A 13,030-nucleotide genomic window follows, 5' to 3' on the forward strand; every position below is an offset into this window, starting at 1 on the left:
CCCTCCAGTGTTCATGACTCCAATATAAGAAAGAGACTGTTGGCAAAAATGGCCCGCATGGCAGAGTTCCAAGACGAAAACCATTGCTAAGGCAAAAGGAACATAAAGTCTCATCTCAATTTTGCCAGAAAATATCTTGATGACAGGGTCGCCACCAAAATTGGCCACCCCCCAAAATTTGCTGACCCCCCCCTCGTAGCTCCCCCTGGCAAGTCTGTCCTATGTTAATAATTTTAATAAACATAAGCACAGAGAAATACACCCTACAATGAGTTGAAAGATTAGCTTATTTATTCCTACATATACAATTTTTGTCATTTGTATTGTCACTTTGTATGTTCCTCACAATTTCTCATCATCCTCCAATGTGGTTGAATTACAATTTCTCCTTTATGCTAACACTTCGGTGTCATCCATTGGTGAGAACAATATTAACATACTGTACAACCAAATTAGTTCCTAGAACTTAAATTATGCAAACTCATTGCCTCAAAACAAACAAACAAACAAAACAAAACAAACAAAAAAAACCCCCCACAAGTAAAACTTAAGATAACCAAGCTAGGAGAATTTATTCATGGAGTACCCAGTACTTAGAATAATTAGATTTTTCTGAATGAAACATATCCACATAGAAATCGAATGCAACTAGATCACATGTTTTATCATCCTCGAACATAAGAGCTTTCTAGTACAACACCTAATCAATGTATGCAAGTATGCTGAAAAAAAAAATTAAAGACATTTTGTAATGCAGTTGAAATCAGCCTAACTTTGATTTTCAAATGCAAAAAATATTTATTAGCCAACATACTGGACACTGTAATGACAAACAAGTATATTCCCACTATTGTAGCTTGTGTTATTTAATTATACTTCAAATATTATCAAATTCCATCCATCCATCTTCATCCGCTTTATCTGGGGCCGGGTCACAGGGGCAGCAGCCTAAGCAGAGAAGCCCAGACCTCCCTCTCCCCAGCCACCTCCTCCAGCTTATCCGGGGGAACACCAAGGTGTTCCCAGGCCAGCCGAGAGATATAATCTCTCCAACGTGTCCTGGGACATGCCCGGAACACCTCACCCAGCAGGCGCCCAAGGAGGCATCCTTATCAAATTAAATTTTCATATTTGTTAAACAATTTAAAACTTTAATAACCTTACAAAAAAACAAAACCAAAGTATCAGATTGAATTATTTTGACCCCAAGTTTAAGCAGTTCTGCTCAGTCCAGGCATTACAGCCTGAAAGACTGTCATGGATTAAGGTAATGAAAATGCAGTGATTGAAGAAAGTTCAACTTCCCTTATGTACAGTGGCAGTGAATGTGGGATGGAGATGCAGTGGTCTTGAATCTGCGGGTGACTTTCTTCACTGAACACCATCTGTGACGGAGGGCTTGTCTCTCCTGGTATCCTATAAGGAAACAATCATATTCTTTAGAACGCCACGTTACATTTGCTCTTCTTAAAACATTTTTTTCCTGCATTTGCTACAGAACAGACCTCAAGATAGACAATCAAGCTGAATCATTGCACTGTTACAAAACATCCATCCATTTTCTTCCATTTATCTGCAGTTGGGTCCCAGAGGCAGGATCCTAAGCAGAGAACCCCAGAACTCCCTCTGCCCAGCCACCACCTCCAGCTTATACAGGGGAACTCCTCCCAGTGGGACATAGACACGTGGACAAAACCTGCTGGTACCCTTCGGTCAATGAAAGAAAAAGTCACAATGGTCACAGAACTAACTAATCTGACTAAAGTAATAATAAAAATTCTATGAATGTTAACCAATGAATGTCAGACATTGCTTTTCAACCATGCTTCAACAGAATTATTTAAAAAATATACACATGGCACAGGCCTAGACTAAAATGATGGTACCCCTACAAAAGACTGACAATAATGTGACCAAAGGGACATGTTAATTCAATGTGTGTCCACCAATTAGCATCACAGGTGTCTAAAATCTTGTAATCATTCAATGGGCCTATATATAGGGTTCCAGGTAGTAACTGTGTTTTTTTGGTAACATGGCGTGTATCACACTCAACATGGACCAGAGGAAGCGAAAGGAAAGATGTCTCAGAAGATAGATAATCATAGACAAGCATGTTAAAGGCAAAGGCTATAAGACAATCTCCAAGCAGCTGGATGTTCCTGTGACCTCAGTGCACATATTATTCAGAAATTTAAAGATCCATGGGACTGTAATCAACCTCCCTGGACGTGGCCACAGGAGAAAAATCGATGACAAATCAAAGAGACAGATAATCTGAATGTTAACAAAAGAGCCCAGAAAGACTTCTAAAGAGATCCAAGGTGAACTTCATGCTCAAAGCACATCACTGTCAGATCGCACCATCTGTCGTTGTTTGAGCCAAAGTGGACTACATAGGAGATGACCAAGGAGGACACCACCAACAAATCACAAAAAGGCACATCAGCTCCATGTTCACAGAAGGAAAATGAAGCACATCAAGAAAATAACACTGTCCCTACTGTGAAACATGGAGGGGGATCTGTTATGTTCTAGGGCTGCTTTGCTGCATCTGGCACAGGGTGTCTTGAATCTTTGCAGGGTACAATGAAATTTCAAGACCATCAAGGGTTTCTATAGAGAAATGTGTTGGCCAGCGTCAGAAAGGTTGGTCTCAGACAGAGGTCATGGGTCTTTGCAACAGGACAATGACTCAAAACATAAAGCTAAAAACACCCAAGAATGTATAAGAGGATAACATTGGACTATTATAAAGTCGCCTTCTTGGAGCCCTGACCTCAATCCTATTGGGCATCTTTGGAAGTAGCTGAAACATGCTGTCTGCAAAAGGCGCCCTTCAAACCGGAAAATACTGGAGCAGTTTGCTCATGAGTGGACCAAAATACCTGCTGAGCAGTGCAGAAGTCTCATTGACAGTTACAGGAATTGTTTGATTGCAGCGATTGCCTCAAAGGTTGTGCAACAAAATATTAAGTTATAAATTAAGTTATTAATACATTTTACTTCCTTACTTACTAAATATCTTGTTTCCCACACTGAAGATTAACAATATATTGGAAAAGCAAAATACTTACCACTCAGTTAACATCTTTCTGTCCAACAGCTCCTTTTCTAGACTCAAGAGTCTCCAGAGTCACCAGAGCCTCAAAGAAAGTAAAAAGCAAGAAGAGGAAAAACCAGCAAATTACTTAGAAGCTGATTTGATTCTTAAAGGCTTTCCAGCCATTATAGCTGACAACATAGAAACTGAATATTAATCTCATACAGACAAATTAAACTATAGCAGGGGTTGGCAACTTTTCTGATGATGAGTGCAATCTAAAATTTCTTCAGAAGTCAGTGTGTCACATCAACCAAGTTTTTTCAATTAGCCAACCTTTTTCCTACATCAAAACCTGCCCCTGGCTGTGGAATGGAGGCAGTCGTAAGAAGGGAAACCTGTTGGAGTTCTAAATGTCACAACTTGACAGTTGTCTCTGCTTTCACGTTTTTCAGCTCAATCTCCCTGGCTCTGGCCAGATCCGCCCCCAAGTTCCAGCTCCTCCTTCAGATGAAACCCCCTTTCGCATTTCTCTCTCTCCAGCTGGACATGAGCCAGATGAACTCGTAGCCTCGCATCCTGCTTTGAACCTAATAAGGACTCTATCGAGAGTGGCTCAAAATGAGGCAGTGTCGTTGGCAGTGTCCTCAGGCAGTCCCTGAGCAACAGGCGTAGACACAGATGGTGCTATATTTTGATCTGGCAACAGGGGAACATGCTAAGATGCTACACCATGCTCAGCCAACTCAGGTGAACAAGGCCAATATCCCTGTATCCACCAAGCCAGACACCAGAGCAGCTTTTAGCTCAGCTTTATGCAGAACTGTGGAGACCCCAATCCCGTAAAATGATGCCACCTCATGCAAGTCGTTTTTCCTACAGGCATTGAGCTGGGCAAGCGACGGGTTAGCCGTAAACACAAATATCTAATGTAGACATTACAAACATAGTTTAAAAAAGAAAAAGAAAACCAGTCAATAGCACACAAGCCAGCTACCCTAGGGATACCGATACCAATAAACAACCTTCCCCGAACACACACATCAAAGACAGGAGAAAAATCTATAACAACGGGGTTAACCAATAAATAAAAATACCACTGAACCTCTCCCCAGTCCTACCTACCCTCGAATGCTAGCCCACCTAGCTTCTGGAGTGTACCAGGCTCGAGGCAACTTTAAAGGCAAACTTTCAGTGCTCAAAGCACTGAAAAACCTACCCCCGACAGGGACATAAATCCCCACCCGGGATTACCCCAAAAATAACGAAGGCAAAATAAAAAACGAGTGCCCGAAGGAAGAGCTTACACTCAGCTAGACACTCCCCTGTGCTAACTGGGGAGAGCATCCCAAATACACCAAAGTTAAACAGACCCAAAACCTGATACCCAGCTATTTCAGTTTCTTTCATTCAAATCCCGTTGTATGCAACTAAAACATGTTTTTGTCTACTTGAATAGAAACAGTTTACAGTTCTATAATTAGCCACAGATTTTACATTTTTCTTCAAATTTGTTTAGAATATTCCACTTAAACTACCCTTAAACGTACTATTCTCTTAAAGATAATGTCAATAGCAAGAGGTGGACCTATCAGCATCGCCTAGCTATACACCAAATAGAGCCACACAGGTCAGAGATGGACAACAGTCACCTGAGCAGGTCAGTAGTGCTGTGTGATTTGACAAAATATATCAGATGACAGAATTAAAACATCTACCATTTAACATTATACTCTGTCATTTGTTTTGTGGTGTCACAAAATACACGGTTTACAGCAAAAAAAAATTTCATCGTTTGGATGGTCATGTAGGAATGTTTAGCTTATTTTAGAGTTTAGGAATGTGTTAGATAGGATATAGAATTGTGAGACACTGACACTGCCCTGGATATAAATAAAGGCCTACTTAGGAATAGATTGTAGGAGACCCTCCCCCAATTGAACTCTGAAATTACGACAAAGAGGAGTTAATGCTGAGTGGAAATTCCCCAGAGGATACCTGGGTGGGGGTCTCAACATTTGTAACTGGATAACTGTGGTCTGGAAGAGAGATGGACTTTTATGACCAGCAGGGAGTCACGTACATAGAGACACACACCCACAGTGCTTTAACTGTTACGCACCCACACCCACATGCGTACACAGTCACTCACGTGCACTCACACATACAGTGGGGCAAAAAAGTATTTAGTCAGCCACCGATTGTGCAAGTTCCCCCACTTAAAATGATGACAGAGGTCAGTAATTTGCACCAGAGGTACACTTCAACTGTGAGAGACAGAATGTGAAAAAAAAAAATCCATGAATTCACATGGTAGGATTTGTAAAGAATTTATTCGTAAATCAGGGTGGAAAATAAGTATTTGGTCAATAACAAAAATACAACTCAATACTTTGTAACATAACCTTTGTTGGCAATAACAGAGGTCAAACGTTTACTATAGGTCTTTACCAGGTTTGCACACACAGTAGCTGGTATTTTGGCCCATTCCTCCATGCAGATCTTCTCAAGAGCAGTGATGTTTTGGGGCTGTCGCCGAGCAACACGGACTTTCAACTCCCGCCACAGATTTTCTATGGGGTTGAGGTCTGGAGACTGGCTAGGCCACTCCAGGACTTTCAAATGCTTCTTACGGAGTCACTCCTTTGTTGCCCGGGCGGTGTGTTTTGGATCATTGTCATGTTGGAAGACCCAGCCTCGTTTCATCTTCAAAGTTCTCACTGATGGAAGGAGGTTTTGGCTCAAAATCTCACGATACTTGGCCCCATTCATTCTGTCCTTAACATGGATCAGTCGTCCTGTCCCCTTGGCAGAAAAACAGCCCCATAGCATGATGTTTCCACCCCCATGCTTCACAGTAGGTATGGTGTTCTTGGGATGCAACTCAGTATTCTTCTTCCTCCAAACACGACGAGTTGAGTTTATACCAAAAAGTTCTACTTTGGTTTCATCTGACCACATGACATTCTCCCAATCCTCTGCTGTATCATCCATGTGCTCTCTGGCAAACTTCAGACGGGCCTGGACATGCACTGGCTTCAGCAGCGGAACACGTCAGGCACTGCAGGATTTGATTCCCTGCCGTTGTAGTGTGTTACTGATGGTGACCTTTGTTACTTTGGTCCCAGCTCTCTGCAGGTCATTCACCAGGTCCCCCCGTGTGGTTCTGGGATCTTTGCTCACCGTTCTCATGATCATTTTGACCCCACGGGATGAGATCTTGCGTGGAGCCCCAGATCGAGGGAGATTATCAGTGGTCTTGTATGTCTTCCATTTTCTGATGATTGCTCCCACAGTTGATTTTTTCACACCAAGCTGCTTGCCTATTGTAGATTCACTCTTCCCAGTCTGGTGCAGGTCTACAATTCTTTTCCTGGTGTCCTTCGAAAGCTCTTTGGTCTTGGCCATGGCGGCGTTTGGAGTCTGACTGGTTGAGGCTGTGGACAGGTGTCTTTTATACAGATGATGAGGTCAAACAGGTGCCATTCATACAGGTAACGAGTGGGGGACAGAAAAGCTTCTTACAGAAGACGTTACAGGTCTGTGAGAGCCAGGGATTTTCCTTGTTTGAGGTGACCAAATACTTATTTTCCACCCTGATTTACGAATAAATTCTTTACAAATCCTACCATGTGAATTCATGGATTTTTTTTTCACATTCTGTCTCTCACAGTTGAAGTGTACCTCTGGTGCAAATTACTGACCTCTGTCATCATTTTAAGTGGGGGAACTTGCACAATCGGTGGCTGACTAAATACTTTTTTGCCCCACTGTACATACAGGTACGCACATACACTCACGTGCGCTCACATAGGCATACAGGTACACGCACACACAGGCACTCACGTGCTCGTGCATACACACAGACAGAGTTTGGAGCACACCATGGGGGTTTTATGATGGGGTTGCCTCTATAAAGCTGGCTGTAACTAACAAAGGGGTGAAGATTTTGCAGAGGGACATCGGCCTGGCAAGTCTTCCCTTCTAGAAGAATGCATGCTTAAATGAAGATGAATAAGGATAAATAAAGATGAATAAGGATAAATAAAAATAAATAAAGTTTTTGTGAAAATGACTACTGAGTCCGGTGCCGTCTCTGGATGCTCGAGGAATAAAAAGAACCGGGGTAAAACTGATTTCGCAACAGTTTTGGTGCCGTGAAACCCGGGATTCGCTCGAGGCCCAGAGAGGAATTGGCAGAGCTGAGATCGTGAAACGAGGTGAACAGAGAGCTAGCTCACATGATTAAAAGGTAAGCACGACCTGTTTATTTTCAAACCGTGCATATTGTTTAAAGCCTAAATTATCTGTTCGCTAAGTTGAACGTATCGCAGTGTAAATTCACTCAGTAGAGAAAAAAAAAGGCGGCTAGGGTCCGTCCCAGTGCGTTAAAGCAAGAGACTTTTGTTAAGAACTCCAAGTTGATGTTTAGTGCCCCATAAAAAAAAAATCTCAGTGCGTTAAAGCAGGAGACGTTTGTTACGGATTAGTAGAATCTGTTTCATCCGTCTTAGTTATTAGGAAAAAAGTGGCAGTGTTGTGATCCGTCCTCGTGCGTTAAAGCAGGAAACTTGTGTTAGTTAGTTTCCTTTTTAGTTAGTTTTGCTATTAGTTAGAAAGTGGGGTTTAAGGCCTCGCCGCCAGCTGAGGGCTGTGTGTGTTCCGGGTTTGGTTACCCCACCTAGTCTCGGACGCGGGGCTAGGACCTGTGAGGGCAGGAGATCCAGGGTGGTGACCTGGGGATTGGGAACTCCTAACTAAAGCTAGGTATTGGATCCTAGTCGCGGTTGATAACCTGCATGAGAGTGGGGGCAAGTTGTTTCTTAGTGAGAGTACGACGGCTTGGCTCTGCCCACTGATTGCAGTGTGTGTAGATAGCGTAGTGTGTGTGAAAGCGCAGTTAGAGTATGTCTCGTCTGAAGTACGGGAGTCAATTAAAGTAACAAAAAGAATTTGCGCAGTTTGAATAATTTGTGAGGTGCACAAGAGCAGACGGCACCCGCTCTGTGTGCCGTTTACGGCGTTGTCCGGAATAAGCAGAGGAAGAAGTGTCTCGCAGAAAGTTTGAATGGGACTGTGAGAAGCATGAGGTGTGTGTGAGCCAGCCTCGAGGGGCGGGTTCACAGGTGGAACGAACGAAGAGTAAAATGTTTGTGTGCGTGAGAGAGAAAGAAAGGTGGCGGTGAGTGACCAGCCTGTGAGTGAGTGTGACCATCCATTCACGTTCTGTAAGGCTCACCAGACTGGATAACTTTGATGTCCAGTATCAGATCACTCACACTGCTCTGTTTAAGGAGTATGAAGACTCCTACAGCAAGATTGACTGTCCAAACCAGTGGCTTACAGGCGAGGTACATAAGTAGTCTAAAAATTTAAAGTGTAACTTTCAAAAATCGATGGTGACTACTAGATCTAAAAGCAACTTACGCATTCAGAGCCAAAAGAACCAAACTGTGTAATTATATTAAAATCAGAAGAACAGCGTCACAAAGTTATGTATTTACAGTATAGAAATTACATATCCTCATGTTTATCCAAATCGCTTACATAGGTAATTGAAGGGCTGTTTTATTGTTTGGCCAACCAGCTGCAAAAAGGGATCTACATTTTAAACGACTACTTAGCAAGTTCTCTTTGGTGAACGAACACTGCTTTCTCATCACAGCTTGCGGAAGGTAAGTGGATTATAAAAGGAGGGTAAAATTTAGAATGTGTGGCTTTGTTGTTTTTTTGTCTTTGTTTTGTCCCACTACCTGTAGAAAGAAGCACTGATTGAACTCTAAATGTCAAACTCTACCTATCAGAAAAGACTCATGTCTTTATTAAACTTTGACCAGTACCAGGCCATTGTTTCCCTTGTTAACATTAAAAAAATGTATACTGGATGTTTCTGGTAAGCACCAAGATTGTCACTATAAAGTGAGTATGCAATTTGCAACGAACAAAATGACTATAGTTTTAAAATATTATCTTTACCATCTACAGCTCATAAATGCTATGAATCACACAGTATCTGCTTGATCCTACCTCAAGTTTGTCAGAGGAGGAAGACTCTAAACTTTCTGCTCGGAAACTCCAGTATTCATGCTTTTTAAAAAAAACAAAACAAAACAAAAAACCCATTACTTGCAAGTAGGCTTTTCAACTTAGTTAAGTCAATGCGCAGTTTTACAGCAGCTTTTTCCACCTGTCCCTCCTGTGTTTCTATGTATTTATGTTGCTGGCCTCATGGCAAGGTCTCCCTTTCAAAAGTTAAAGTTACATTGAAATAAGAATAATTTGGCCTACAGTGTAGAATAAAGATCTTTGCTATCATAGAACAATATAGGGAACCTGTACATTTATGCAGTGTCACACAGTTTTGACAGTTAAATGTAAAATCCAAGTATACCTTTGTTTATACTTAAATTATATTAAGTATTAGTCGCTACGTTGTTTGTTTGTTTTTTGTTGTTTTGTAGGGGTTTCTTTGGTTTGTTTGTTTTCCTTCTCTATTTCTGTTATATTTTGGGGTATTGTAAATACTGAACAGCAAACTACTGTATGTTCAATGTTTTGTTATTAACATGCTGCTGTGACTGAAAATAAAATTTATTAAGTACTAGTCGCTACGTCATGTGACCACTGTAATCCCTATGCCCTAGATGACCAGGTGAACAAAGAAAGGAGAACATAACAAATTACTTCTGCGTTTTATATTTTTATAATGTTACATATTAAACAAAACTTATCAAAATTTGAGGGGAAAAAAAAAAGTACATCTGTTTAAAGGATTTCTCAACCATCTGGGGTCATCGGACACGCTGGCGCGTCAAAATGACATTGTCAATTTACGATGACGTAGCAGTGAGATGGAGCCGCAGTGAGATTTCGTTTCAAAGTGCAGACTACATACCAGTTTTTAAATTGTGTTAATAGGCCAAAGAAAACCAGAGTTATGATAAATAATTTTTGGCATACTTTTTCCTGGGTACTGTTGTCACGTTTTCTGCAGGTAGATACGGACTTTTTAAAGACAGCGCACACACACAAAAACTAAACCACAAAACACGGCATCCCCTTTCCTATTGTTAAAAAAATATAAATCCCCCCCCCCCCCCCCCCAAAAAAAAAAAAATAAATAAATAAATAAATAACACAAAAAAGAGACTGGGAAGGTGTGACACACCCACCAGGTCCAGATCTCCACTGGCTTGGCAGCAGAGCCACACCTCAGCTCTGAGTCCTGGAAGACAGAGGATGCTGCTGACATTGCCCCAGATGTTAGCAGGTTCCAGCCACAGAGAACATCAGGAGTCCAGATAGAGACACTTTGATCCCATAGTCCAAAAGAAGAAAGAAAAAAAAAAAAATATGACTTGAACAAAGAAACACCAGGCCATGACAAGCTGTTTAGTCAGGGCTCTATATGGTGAGATACTCAGTGCCTACCAGGCTTATTACCACCAGGAGAGAGCTGTCAGTGGATGAAAGGATGGTGGCAAGCTAAGCAAAAACTGGGATGTCAGCAGACATCAATAATTCGGTGTGTACTCAAACTCTGAAATTTTACTACAGCTGACTTATTTTAAGATTAACACAATTTTCATAAAACTTGACCATCAACTGGTGCGTTTCTTAATTGCTTTTGATCAGGGTTCCCAGTGTCCAGTTTGCCAGGCAAGTGCTGCAACAATTAAAAACAAAAAAACAACAAAAAATACATTCCCATAAAGGGAGTCAAACATAGAATAATCACGTTTAATCACAGAATGTTTTGTTTAGAAACCTGATTGTATACTTCAAAAATAAGAATAGGAGATTAGCATTCTGTGTAATTTCAATATTATTAACGTAAATATGTTTTTCTAGTTAAGATTTCTCAGCCATTTGAATTGGTTGGAATGGACCTTATTGGGAGACTTACAGAAACCAAAAGGGGACATCAGTATATTTGTGTTTTCATTGGCTACTTCAAAATAGCAACAGGGATCCCCATTGAAGTCTAAATCAGCAAAGGAAGTGACAAACTGATCAAATTTGTCCATCAGTTTGAAGCACCTAAAAGGGTTCTTAGTGAGCAAGGAAAAGAATTTGTCAATTCTGTAAGTACTTCAGTCTTTGGCAAACATTGTTATTGGCATGTAACACATATTTTAAAAAATTTATATACGTCTATAAGGTTCTACTTCTGGTTTCTATAAATCTGTTTGTGATATTTGTGTGATTGCTGTACATTTCAAATCTTATTGTAATGTACTTAGAGTCAGTACATTTTACTTGCTGTTGCAGCTCAAAAGGTTATGCAGAATGTTACACAGAAGAAACCTCTGCTCCCCATATCATCCACAAACAAATGGCTCGCTAGAGAGAATGAACGGCACCATCCAGAGGTAAATTCTTTGTTATATTCTGTAATAGACCACACCAAAGCCTGATACTTTGAGTACATCCAGCTTAATGCGTAAAACATTACAGTTTTATGGGGTTCACTTCCACTAAAACATTAAGGTATGACATTTAAAAACCAAAAAGGAAAATGATCTCTCATATGAATGTTTTGCATGTGCTTTTATTGTCAGAGCCCTCTGTAAGGTTGTTGGTGACCATCCAGAAACATGGGATGACTATCTGGATGTTGTGATGTTTGGTCTCAGAACAAAAAAAGCAAATGACCACTGAAGTACTCACCCCATTACCTGATTTTTGGCAGAGAGGCTCGTTATCCATATGAAATCCCAGGACACTACATGGTCTTTCTGTCTGTGACAAACTACAGGAAAATCCTACGCAAAGCACCTTAGTAAGTTTTTGATGCACATGCAGAACAGTTTCAATGCATGCTACATCACCACCTTAAAAGCAACAATAGTATCAGATCCAGGGTCAGAAGCTACAGCAAAGGAAGAAAACGCCACCAGAACCAGCCCCCAAAACCAGCCCCCAAAACCAGCCCCCAAAACCAGTACGCGCTGCAAGTCCACAAGCCAAATCACAAACAGCAGCAGACCCAGCCTCACAGACCACCAGACCCAGATCCAAAAGCTACAACTCCACCAATGACTACTCCCCAGGTTGTAGCACCACCAGCATCAACTACTCCTAAGCAATCTACAGCACAAACTGTAGAAACAACAGTACTACCAGCAACAGCAGCAACAGCCTCACAAGCTACTCCTGCACCACCTCCAGCATCATCACCTCAAAGATATTCTCAAGCTGTTGCAGAGAAATGTTAAAAAAAAAAAAAATTACAGTAATTTTTGGATTTGCTTAAAAAGCCCTTTATTACATTACTCTTTAGATCACGGCACAGGACATTTCCCTGTTGGTTTAGGTATATTATTCAAAAGATTCTTAAAATTCAATACTCTTAATGCAGTTTCAAAAATATACCTTCATGAAGTAAGGCTGTAACTCACATGTGTCACATGACATAAATAACTGACTCTTTCAAAAAAAAAAAAAAAAAAAAAAAGAGAAAAAAGTCATATTTCTTTGTTATTGTGTAAACCAGAATGTTCAGAATTAACATTGTACAATTGTACCCTGTCTGGCAACATTTTGATCTCATCTCTCCTAATAAGGTATGCAGATAGTAATAAATATCACAAATGATAAGTACCATAATATAAATAAACCACACCACAGATCCTATAATCTGATTTCTGTCTTTTAGTTTATTGAAAGGTGAAGTGTTTGCTGTGCTCCAAAGAACTTGAATACAGCAGCAACACCTCATCTATGCTGAGGCATTACAGAGCCCTGCGTGAAAACAAGGAGACTATCCAAGGTGGACCAAGCTCAGTTAAGTTTTTTTGGTTGTAAGGATACAGTCATTTTATACATTTACATTCCCCATGTCATTCATTTATATTTGGGTTGTAATTACGATATATGTAATTTCTCAATGTTTTGTTTGTTTTATCAGGGGAGAGGAATGATGTGGATGAGGCCTTGGTCAACATGGTGATTCTCAGCCCTTCACTATTGTAGAGGACAGTGGGT

At 40.8% G+C, this 13,030-nt stretch overlaps 1 long non-coding RNA gene across 2 annotated transcripts in view; it reads right to left on the reverse strand.

Moving 5' to 3' along the window:
- Positions 1 to 13,030, reverse strand: part of LOC146509630 (uncharacterized) — a 26,172-nt gene continuing 13,142 nt past the window's right edge. Inside the window, exons 3-5 of one of the 2 annotated variants that reach the window (XR_014876279.1) lie at positions 3,078 to 3,146; positions 1,506 to 1,707; positions 1 to 1,416 (exon numbers count right to left, since the gene is read on the reverse strand). This is a non-coding gene — a long non-coding RNA (uncharacterized LOC146509630). Of the gene's footprint in view, positions 1,417 to 1,505; positions 1,708 to 3,077; positions 9,131 to 13,030 lie in introns of both variants that reach the window. The other variant, XR_014876278.1, reaches the window with a different exon arrangement.

The sequence above is a fragment of the Neolamprologus multifasciatus genome, chromosome 10 (genome assembly GCF_963576455.1).
Source record: "Neolamprologus multifasciatus chromosome 10, fNeoMul1.2, whole genome shotgun sequence".
In the NCBI taxonomy this organism is placed as follows: Eukaryota; Metazoa; Chordata; class Actinopteri; order Cichliformes; family Cichlidae; genus Neolamprologus; species Neolamprologus multifasciatus.